We start from the raw sequence: 12,440 nt of genomic DNA on the forward strand, positions 1-12,440 counted from the left end.
GCTATACTTCTCAGCCTCTGCAAGACGCTATAGTTCTCAGCATCAAGGAAACTGCACCGGGAATCCGTATTTTCCATTACGTTAAACAATTTCTAACCGACCGAACCATCTGCATCTTTGAACACGATGGGAAATCATCTCGGCCTTACCCACTTCACAGAGGCACTCCAAAAGGATCCATATTATCACCAACGCTCTTCAATCTGGCGATGAAGAACCTCCCCGCTAAACTAACCCAAGCTATTTTAAATAACCAGCACGCCATATACGCTGACGACGTCACACTAAGGTGTACAGAGGGTAGCCCCGGAGAGCTGGAATACACGTTACAACAGGGCCTCGATATTTTCAGTGGGCACGCCCACCATGTCGGACTCTGCTGCTCAAACGAGAAATCTGAATATGTAGTTGTATTTGACAAGAGGACGAAAAAAATAACGAATATCGCAACCTGATTGCTCAGACAGTAAACAACATACCCATCCCTCACCATAGCCACATCAAGGTCCTGGGCTTCCTCCTCTAACAAGTCGTAAAAGTACAAAACGGGTCAAAGCTATCATTGCTCAAACTACAGAAATTCACCAAATGCTCCGTCGCGTGACTCGACACCACCAAGGCCTTCAACAACACGAATTACGCAAAGTAGTGGAAGACCTCGTGTTCTCACGCGTCATGTAAGCATACCTTTTCAGCGCCTTACCAAGGCACACGCCAACAAAATAGAAACAGTTATCATAAAATACATCCGCACAGTAATGGGAGGTGCTCTCTACACTTTCATGGCATTAATTAATGACGCTGCCCTCCACAACACTATTGAAGAAGAAGCATCAGTTTATCATCAAGCTGAGCACTACCGACAAACAAGTTCAATGCAAGGGTGGGCAATTCTTGGTGCCCTCGGGTACCACACTGACCAACTCCCACCCATCACTCTCCCTCCGCCACCATGGGAAAGCAAACCAAAAATCAATATGCTACCAATACCAAAACACATGAGTGGAGCCACAGATCAAGAACGTAGAGCATCTCGCACTCAATATCTGCCCGAGCCATTTCATGACACCTAATACACAGACGCCCGTTTTGTGGAGCATACAACGACAACAGCATCGGTTGGCCCCTGCACAGCTCACATATGGCATCACGTCAACGACCCTCGCCCACAGCTGCAGACTCAAACCGTCGCAGAAGCCATTATGCTTCACCAGCATTGGACCACCCACATTACAGCCCGCATGGACAGTCAGGAAGCACTACGAATTTCCGCCTCGAATGACGTTCTATCCACTGTCCACACTAGCCTGACATATACATGAACGCTCATCCCCATCTACACGTTTTCCTCAAATGAATCCGTGGCCACCAAGGCATAGAGGGTAATGAAAGAGCTCACGCTCTTGCCTGCGACGCTCATTTCCCGGGAATCCCTCAGCCGTGGCCAGAGGAATACAATCCAAAATAGGAAAGAGTAATGAATCCCAAAAGGCAAAGCGAACATCTCGGCAGCCTCCGCAAAACAAGAATGATACTTTCCTCCCCATCTAAATTTATGTCACGGAGACAGGCTACATATATTAAACAGGCGCAGACATTGTCCCTCCCCTCTAATCTGCTCCTCCACTACATACAGAAGTCACCAGATCGTCCGCACTGTCAGGTAGGCGGTGGCTATCTGGACAATGAACATACCTATTAGCGCTCGTCTTCCACATTTCTTTCGCCCAAAGCTTTCCCACCTGATATTCCTCAACTGGTGGTCTAGCTGGGCCGCAACCCCTGAAAACCTGCTGGCAACCCTGTGGTCCCTCTTAGCTGCCCACATTGAAACTCTGTAACCTCCGCCAAGCTCGCGACCGTCGGAGCACCGTGGGAGACCCCCTTCCTCCGAGGACTCATAACTCCGCGGCTCAGACTTGAGTTGCAGAATAAAGTTTCATCTCTCTCTCTCTCTCCCTCACTCTCTCTCTCTTTAGAGTAGCCGTTCACGGTATATAGTTGTTATAAAAAACCGGTACCTCATGTCTGCAGTCATAGTTGGCCTTAAGTTTCTATTAGTAGTGCCAATACGGATATTTTCTTATGTTTAAGTCTTTGTTGTAGCGAGCACACCCGTCGCCGCCAGAAGACAATGGTCCATATAGCCTCTGATGCGTTCGCGAACTGCCGTGGGTAGAAAGCTCAAGCATCCTTGCGTAATAGGCCACCTGGATTCGTTGCGATGTCTGAACACGGATTCTTTGTCAAGTTGGTGTGGCGATTTTGACGAATTCGTAGCGCAACGAACTAGGACAAGAAAGATGAAACACAACATAGCGCTATGTTGTGTGTCCTGTTTCTTGTCCTCGTTCTACGCCCTATGAATTCGCCGAACACTGAACCTGGCAGAGCGTTGTCAGGGGGTCTCAATTCAAGATCACAGCCTGAGGTTTCGTCAGGCAGCGGTGATGGTCCAACGAAGCGTAGGTGTTCCAAGAGCAAAGCGTGCTCGTATTTTTGTTCTGTTTTCTTTCCTTTCCACAAGATCCGGCGCATTTCCATTCCTTGGGATTTGCCCTTAGTGATTCTGGTGCCTTTTGTCTTATTCTTCGGTTCCTTTAATGACGTCCCTACTTCTTTGGGGGTTACTCATACATATTTGTCAAAATTATATTTGAAATTCGAAAGTCAAGTATAAATTGAGCCCCAATGAGCAGTGCTGCACCAGGCTTCACACGTTGATTCATCTACTTGAGTCGTGAGTTAGAGTGCTTATACCCATTTAAATGCAGAGCATTTCTTTAACTCACGATGTCACCCGGCGTTGGCGTGCCTCGGCGTCCGCAACAGGCGTTCCAGGTGCACCCTCTGCCCCACTCCTCCTCTCCCGCATCACGCTACCCTCCTCCCTCTCAACAACAGGTCCGTACCCTTCCCCCTACAATATATAAAAAAAATAATACTTACAGGCGCCTGGTTTTGATCCCACGACCCTGCGGGCGGAACTCAAGGTACATGGTGCTCTACCCACTGCGCCACCAAGCCAACAGAGAATGGAAGGCTACGAACGCGCCTTATATCCTTGACGCATTTAAACTACATCAAGAAGCTGCTGATACAAGTCATTTACTACCTGTGGGCGGAACGCGAGGTACACGGTGCTCTTCCCACTGCGCCACAAAACCGACACAGAATGAAAGGCTACGAACGTGCCTTACATCCTTGACTCATTCAAACTACGTCAAGAAGCTGCTGGTACAAGGCATTCACTACCACCAACTCCCCAAACACTAAACGTTAATGCAATACACCCACCCCCTTTGCGACGCATTTACTGGAGTCTCCCTCACGGGGAGATGGGCACTTTTTTCTATTTGAGGTCATTAGTATCGCGTGCTTGAGTTCGGTTGCTGCGTTGGGACTCAGCAAACTATGTTCAGTGCTTGCAGGATAGCTCCAATGCATGATGACTGCACTCAGGTGCGGAGACGCCGTTTTATTTCTGGCAACACAATTATCGCAATTGAGTACCGAAGGGTGCAGAAATGTGGCCAGTACCGGTTGGCACCAAGCACAGGAGCTGGTGCATGCCATATAGTGGCAGCATTCCTTTGTTACTGACGCAACCCTGATAGGCTGTCTGCTGTTGATAAGATATTTATTGGGGCGGCATTTCAGAATTACTCGTCTATTTTGGCTACTTTGAATTACAGGAGCGGAGTAAAATGGTTCTATTGTGAAGAAGACCAAAGCATCAGTTTGAATACCGGGAAGTTCGAAATAACCTTATTTCATTCTACATCTCAACACCCATCCTACTTTTCTATGAATGATTTCTGATGCTTATAACGCACAGCAAATGATCTAGTACAGAATATTTTCCACCCTTTCGTATAATAATCTGTTGAGGGGTGGGAGCGCTGCTTGCGTAATTGCTGCAGTTAAACCGGAGAAACGGGCGGCTCTGAAAAATTTTAAAAATGTATAATTATGGAGCATATACATTTGTTTTTAACCTATGGGTTGCTGTTTTCAATCATATCTGACGAAAGTTCGGGCTTATTACGAAGTATAAAAACTTACGACTTGAGATACGCTTCTGTCAGAGAAACAATCAAACATCTTGGTTTTCATGCTTCTGTTCTGAGAAATTGGAACAAAGTAAAACTACATTTGCACTAGGTGTACGCTATCTAACTCGAAAAATTCTAAAACGGTTGCCATACAAATTAAAAGACCCCATTATCGGTGATCCCGTGATAACCTTAAAAGTGTTTGGGACTGCACCAGTACGCAATACCAATAGGTTCAACTTGTCTTATGCACAAAATTTGTGTGCATATCAGAGGGCGAGGGAACAATTTTAACGCTAAAAGCGCGAACAGACATTCTGATTAACCAAGTATCCTGCCGTTTCTTAGAGTACAACGGGTAGTGGGATGGTCTCTACGAGACTTTCTGTGCACAATGTTGCAGACTGGTACATCCTCAGCATGGAACTACTGGGAAACTCACGAAAGCAGGAAAACCTGTCCTTTATATTTCTAGCTAACTCTTATTTACCCTGGCTATAAAGAACTGTAGTTCGCTGTGGGAAATTGGGATGAACGGGACGAGATATATGGGTAGCAAATTATTTGTCTATGTGGAGTGGTTGTATTTTTGGAGAGCTTTCTAAAAACTTCTTTTTTTTTAACGCATGATTTCCGGACGAAGTGTTTCCAATGAGGCGATACAACAAAGCTAAACCCGCCATGGCTGGATGGCTGACACAAGCTGAAAGACAATTGTTTTGAAAGGTTGATGCTTGCTTTTAAGCTGACTGAGTTTCTTTTGTTTTTGGTTCTCCTTAAAATACTGTATACCCCAGTGACAACCTTATGCCGGTGGAGACAGGAGCACTTAATATTTTAAGTATCATGAAACTCTGAATACACCATCAAGAGTTTAAATCTAGTGCTCATTGAAAAACATTGTTTTCAATTGTACTCCGTCTGGTCACTTTCTGTGTTGGCTCACATTCATGAATAGTGATCAGGTAAATCTGCTATCAGAAATTGACTAAAAATTGACTAAAATTGACTGAAATTGACTTTGAAACTGAAACTGAAGCAATTGACGTAAAAGTGTGTCTTTTACGCCCATAGCGAGCGCAACCTGAAGCGTTCACAAGCTTCTGAGCAGGAGCCTAGAATTACGGTGAAGGTGTGTGTGGCTCCACGGTTTCGAGTGTTCATGTCCTCTCCACCCTCAGACATGCTGAGACTGAGGGGAAGCGGAGGTGTATCGGGAGACACGGGAGCGCACCCGACGAGGACTGTTGTAACCACATTCGCCGAGGTATCCAAAATTAGTGGAAATGCACTGAATGGACCGCCAAAGCCAATTGAGGGAGGGCCATCTAAGCTTCAACAGGTGTCACAGAAGCAGAAGGTGGCCAATTAACTAAAGGTGGAGATACCGACACGTCAGCAGGGAGGCTGCACTATGTCGCTGTGCTGACGAAACGCCACCCCAACACCCGACGGGCAAAGTTTAAATAAAATGTGCCAGAAAGCAGATTGCGGCTTTTCCGCGCTCCTTAAAGGTGATATTTTGTGTTTCTTTTATCTACGGACTTTTGGGACTTGAATTTCGGGCAGGTTCACGAATAAGCAGTCTGTTTGCCACTGCAATTCGACCTTAAGCTGTGCTTTTTCGACAGTCATCCGACGAATGATACCTCTCCACACATTTAGGACAAGTCAGATTTCTCGACACGTTTGAGATGCATGGCCTAATTCTTGGCACTTCAAAGATCGCCTTAGATTAGGGACATCCGGTTGCACAATGCAGGATTGTGGGCCCACTTAGACCGTTTCTGGTGGGGTTCCTTAGTGTGAAGTAATCTCTCGGAGTTTCTTCGTTTGCTATCCGGATTAGAATTCGTTTGACAGAAGAGACTCTTGGACTTCGAAGAAACTGAAGGAGTTCCACTTCTGTTTCAGGTTCTAAATCTTTTGGTGAGATGACAGCTTTAGAGTGGTTCGGGGTCATATTTGCAGACAGAGTAAGTGACAGGTGGTCTCTTTCCGCTGGTTTTCACTTTGATATTTTTTTCGCTTCGGCAAGCAGTCACCTGAATTGAAGCTTTTTGACATCATAGTCTCAACTAACAACTTACTCAGTGCATTTGACTAAAAGAATGACTGACAGTTTTGCAGCCGGTGTGTCTTGTGTCAAAAACACTACATCAATAATCTAGAAATGTGGGGAGATACATGTATTTACAACTACATCGATAGACCCTGTTCATGGAAGCCTATCATTTGTGGGAGGTATTCAAAAAATGACATGCGATATAGAAAAAAACGGCAGAGGACCGTGTGTTCCTTTTCCCATAACGTTACCCTGATGGTCAAAGACGTTCTCGAGATACATGCTTGGTAAGCAGTCAAGGCTCTCGTCAGCTGGAACTTCACGAGAGCTCACAAGGCCATTGTTCGAGGCTTTAATTCTTTACCTGTAAAACTCTTTCAATGGTAGCACAGAAATTTATTGTGGTGGCTCTGCTTTCGTGGCAGGGAGTCGAACCAGAACATGAACCGAACCCGAATTTTTGCTTACAACCGGCACCGAGGCGATCACGTATTTTTTCCGACATTTTGGAAGTGAACCCGAACCGGAACGAATCAAAGAAACCATTCCGAACTGGTTCCGAGGCTTTAAAGCTGTAATTTATAGTTTTTGGGTATGGTGCTCTACGTTGCATCTCCGGATATTTTTGACCCCTGCCGGACAGCACTACCAATATTATGCATAGTCTTCCATCCCTCTCCCTATCAGTTTCTCTTCCCTTTATTACCATGAAGTTTGTGCAAAGTTGTCTATATATGCTCATTCATTTGTGTAAGGTACTGCCCATTTCCCACAATGTCTATTTGAATTTAGAATAAGTTAGCATGAACGTATCAACCGGGGCAACATATCATAGCTTTTTTCTCGTGGTTCCTATGTGCAAGGTGATTAATTTTGAGCAAAGTTTGAATAATCTGAATGGACGCCTGCCCCCTTATCAAGGCCTTAAGGGATTCCATGAACAATTAACCCATACCTTCTGCTTATTCTAGCTTGAACAGGTTTAAAGCGGCCCTTCTTGGACAGTGACGTGTTTTTTTATTGTTATAAGAAAGACGGAAAATTTAAAATCTTTAGGGCCATGCCAGGTCCACATTAAAAAGAAATGTGAAAGCATTTTATTATCCTGAATCAGCTAAGCTGCAAAACTGAAGGGTGCCTAATTAAGTCCGTTATTGCAAATCAGTGGGCAGAGAAGTGTTGATAAGTGATTTGAGTAGGTGATCTAAAATTAGTCGGAATGGTGTGTTCAGTATTTTCGAATAGAGAAATTAGGGGGCCGGTTAGAATGGATGAGATGGTCGCCGCAGCCTCGAGATTTTGGGTGGTGCTCGCCATTTGGAAATTTTGGGGCGCTCTTCCTCTCGAGCACTCAGGAAAGTTAATTGCGCACAGAAATTGCCGAAAACTTTTCTACCTCTACCAGCCAAAAGTTTTTTCGTGGCGTGCGCAACCACAAACTCCCAACGTGGCTCGGGAGGGTGGTTTTCCCTCACGGAGGACAGTACAGAACGCGCCGCCGAATTGGCGCGAATGCCTATCGTTCCCAACGTGCAGGTGCCTGCTCCCTTCCTCACAACTGCATGCTTCTCAGTGGGACGGCTTTGTACCCTGCTTTAGCGACAGTTGTTTTGGGCCTGCTCAGCGGCAGCTTTGCGTTCATTGAGCGCTTTCTTCACATGACTTGATTAACTTTTCTGAGAGCACCTCCTGAGTAACCCGATCCCGGCGGAATTAAATGTCGTATCCCAACGATGCATTATGGGGCGAAAAAAATCTACAGGCCACATACATCTGGCCGCTGGCGAAACGCTACCTATTTCGTACTGCTTGCAATGAATGGGGCTCCGTTTTCTTAATCGGTAAAAAAAAATTTGTTGGGTTATAACAGGCATTGCAAAGGGCGAAAGGAGCACCTGGTTCTGATAAATAACGATTATGAAAGTTTTTTCACCTTTCTTACAATCCGTAAACTTACAAACTATTTAGCTTAAACCTGTATAAATGGGAATCTCTAAGCTCACGTGCCGACTTGTTTCGGTGTGTGCACTTCGGCCGCGCGGTGGTGTAGCACCGAGCTAGCACATTGGTATGGCTAGGTTCCACTTTCTCACTCTTCGAAAGACGCTCCTCTCCGTTTTCTTTCCGCCGATGCACAGCTGGGCTACAGGCGCGGCCCCCGCCACTCTCTTCGAGTAGTGGCCGATGCTGCTGCGTTTGGGACACCATCCCGAGGAATTCCAGGTAACGGCTTGCAGAACCTCTGGTTTTACTCGTTGTAGAGACACGTGTGTGAGTTCAAGTGACGTGACATGGCCAATGGTTGGGGGTGGCGCTTAAAGCTTTGCTTTCTATCAAGTTTAACAGCGTGGATTGAGCGAATTTTTTATGTGAAGCTTCCCTGAATGCTATAAAATGTCTTTGTTTATGGTTGTACTGCACTGTTGGGTTGTTTCCAGTGTAACATTGACATCTCACTCTTAAGTTCAGAAATAAATATATTTACATAATATAATTCCGCCCTAACGATAAAAGTAGACTGTCCAGGGGAAGAGAATAAATATCGAGAAAAAAAAACTTCGCAAGGATAAAACAACTTTCAATGGAAATGGGAAGAATATAAAGTTAGTGGTGGCAATCTTGGCTAGGTTAGCACTCACTGCACTGTTAACCCACGAACTAAGAATGGTGTTGGAAGTGAAACAGAATCCTCTAATTTCCCATACCCATGAAAACACGTTCCAGGTTACGAGAAAACAATTAGTGGCTAGCCGTTGTACCCATGACAGATAAAATAAATGAAAAGGTAAAGAGATAAAAAAGAGGCCCTTATTTCGTCAGTGCACGCACACACAAAAAGAAGAAGCAGTACATCGAATAATATATTCCGCTATCTTATGCACTAGGCAAAAAAATCATGTGGTCCCATACAATTACCAGGTAATTTTGAACAGAGCCCGCGAATGTTCGTACAAAACAAACCACACAGAACTGTATCTGACACTTGAGGGTGGTGCTGGTGGTGGTGCTTAGTGGCGCTGGCTACCACCCGCAAGCGTCAGATACAGTTCTAGTAAATATAAATACCCCAGAAAGTGAAGGAGAACACAGTCGCCCAGATAGCCGCATTGGTATAGCATTCGAGATCAAATCGAAAGGTGTGGGTTCGGTCCCCACTCCGGGCGCGTGTTTCGCTTTCTTTCTTTCTTTCTTGCTTACTTATATTTAAGAAAACGGTAACTTCACAAACCGTAGTAAAAAAAGCCTAACAACGCCCCTATGCCTCCTTTGGCATTTTAGGCTGCCGACCTATCTTTCGGTATTTCCTCAACGAGGCCCTCATTTCCAAACTATATTGTTTTGCGAAAGCGTAGCGAGGGTCTCGGTTCTGGCAGTCTTGATGTCAAGGTAGGATAGGAGGGTTAGCCACCAGTTGCCCGCTCACGACAGTCTGTAGACGTTCGAGTCCCGCCCGGGGGTTAAAAAGAAGGTCCCCTTCTGCCCGTGTAGTCAGAGTGGCGCTGGCTACCACCTTCAAGCGTCAGATACAGTTCTAGTAAATATACATACCCCAGAAAGTGAAGGAGAACACAGTCGCCCAGATAGCCGCATTGGTATAGCATTCGAGATCAAATCAAAAGGTGTGGGTTCGGTCCCCACTCCGGGCGCGTGTTTTTCTTTCTTTCTTTGTTTCTTGCTTATATTTAAGAAAACGTTAACTTCACAAACCGTAGTAAAAAAAAGATTAACAACGCCCCTATGCCTATTTGGCGTTTTTGGCTGCCGACCTATCTTTCTGTATTTCCTCAACGAGGCCCTCATTTCCAAACTATATTGTTCTGCGAAAGCGTAGCGAGGGTCTCGGTTCTGGCAGTCTTGATGTCAAGGTAGCATAAGAGGGTGAGCCGCCAGTTGCCCGCTCACGACAGTCTGTAGACGTTCGAGTCCCGCCCGGGGGTTAAAAAGAAGGCCCCCTTCTGCCCGTGTAGTCAGAGTGGCGCTGGCTACCACCCTCATGCGTCAGATACAGTTCCAGTTAATATAAATACCCCAGAAAGTGAAGGAGAACACATTTCCCCAGATAGCTGAATTGGTACGACATTCGAGATCAAATTGAAACACGTGGGTTGGGGCCCCACTCTGGGCGCGTGTTTTCTTTCTTTCTTTCTTACGTATATAAAAAAACGTTAACTTCACTAAACGTAGTAAACAAAGAGACTAACAACAACCCCATGCTTCTAACAACAACCCTGACTACAACCCTAGGCTGCCGGCCTATCTTTCTGTATTTCCTCAACAAGCCCCTCATTTCCTACCTATATGTATATATATATATATATATATTCATATATATATATATATATATATATATATATATATATATATATATATATATATGTCGCAATCATTTTGAACACATTTCTTATATAGGTTTGCATAAAACTGTGAGAAAGAGCGGAAAATGTTTCGGAAATGGGGAGTGGGCATACAGTCAGGCTACGCCTTTGTTACAACATCAACAAACAAACAAGAAAAATAAAAAGGGGGATGGAGCGAGAGAAAGAAAAAGGGGTCGTGTTAACAATGCAGCGTTCAAGGTTGCACCATGACGGGTCAACGTATGCCGCGCGGGCTGCAAGTTCAGACAATGGGGGAAACTGGACAAGCGCGGTTTGAAAAGAAAGGGAAGAGTATACACTGAGGTATTCAGTGACTGCTGAGACTGGTTCGGGGCGAAGCGAAGATGGGTGTGCCCCCCGCGGGTCAAGAGAATAGATAGGGGGCACAAAACAGCATTTCACAGAAGCTAGCAATTGAACAGGAAATAGGTAGGGTCACAAAAGGTTAAACATGAATAGATCACAAAGAGTTAAACATTCTTGAGTGATGGTGGGAACGAGGCTTCCCTCTCCAGGACAAATGGCATTGTTGAGCCGCATTAGGCTAATAAAGCTGCTGTATAAGGAGAGTTTCTGCGAATTCTGATGGCAAACTCGAGGGTAGGAATAAGGAACATAGTTATAAAAATTATGAAGCCGCTAATTTTATTCGAGGGATAAGCACGTTAGTTTTCCGTGACTTTCATTAATTCCAAGCGTGGCTGACCCAAACTTATAAATGAGATAAGATTCCCGAACCTCGCGGTCGTAGTGCGTTTTGAAGGCGGATTCTAAAATGGTTGCTTTAAGATGTTCAAATGCATGCCCGGGACTGTTCACATGTCTTGACAGGGGCAAATAAGGGCAGCTTTTTTCATGAGAGCGGTGATTATTGAACCGTACTCGGAAGGGCGTTTCAGTTTGGCCGATATATTGTTGCCTACAAACAGTGCACTCTACAAGATATACGACATTAGCGGAGTCACAGTTAAAGTTACCTTTTATATTTACGTAGTAGTCTGAAGCCGTGCTGGTGGCGCGCTGTGTAGTGGTCATGTGTGGGCATACTTTACATCGGGGTTTATTGCAGGGCATGCAGCCAGTAGTTGCCGGTCGGTTGATACGAGAGTTAGTAAGAAAGTCACCTAAATTCTTATTACGCCGGTAGACAACGCGTGGTGGTTCGGGGAATATGCTTTTTAAGCGGTCACTTTGCATTAGGATATTGTGATGTTTTTTGAGCACGGTTGACTCTTGGAGCGGAGGATGAGTGGGTGTAAACTAAGTTAGTTTGCGGGTTCCCGTTGGGGGCTTTTTTCTTAAAGATTTCGTTACGGTTTAATTGGTTGGCTCGCACAATAGCGTCGTCGATAACTTTTTCCGGGTATTTTTTATTCAGGAGGGCGGTCTAAAGTCGGCTTGGTTTGAGCAAATTCTCCTAAATCGGTGGGCTTGGCTGTAAGGTATTGCTGTCTTGCAGTGTCTGACATGGCTGCTTCGGAAGTGCAAATACTGCTGCGTGTCTGTCGGTTTTCTATACAGTTTACTTTGAAGCCGACCTTGGAAGATAGTAACGGTGACGTCCAGAAAGTTTACACTGTGTTCCGAATAGCAATGAGCAAGGGAAATACTAGGATGGGCTAGGTTAAATGCCTCAATGAAGGTGAGGAGCTCCGCCTCACCGTGTTGCCAGATCATGATTATGTCATCAATATACCTTTTATAGTACATTGGCTTTAAATTTTGGGTGTCAAGAAAGTTTGATTCGAGGTGAGCCATAAAGATATTAGCGTAGTTAGGTCCGATTCGAGTTCCCATTGACGTTCCGCTGACTTGCACGTAATGAACTCCGTCGAACTCAAAATTGTTAAGTTCAAGAATAAGCCTAAGGAATGTTTGGAGAGCAGAAGAATCGATAGGTTTGTCGCACGATGACTGCTCATACGCAAGGGATACAGCGGC

This window comes from Haemaphysalis longicornis, unplaced genomic scaffold (assembly GCF_048455015.1).
Source record: "Haemaphysalis longicornis isolate Haplotype H1 unplaced genomic scaffold, Haemaphysalis longicornis Haplotype H1 scaffold_8, whole genome shotgun sequence".
NCBI lineage: Eukaryota > Metazoa > Arthropoda > Arachnida > Ixodida > Ixodidae > Haemaphysalis > Haemaphysalis longicornis.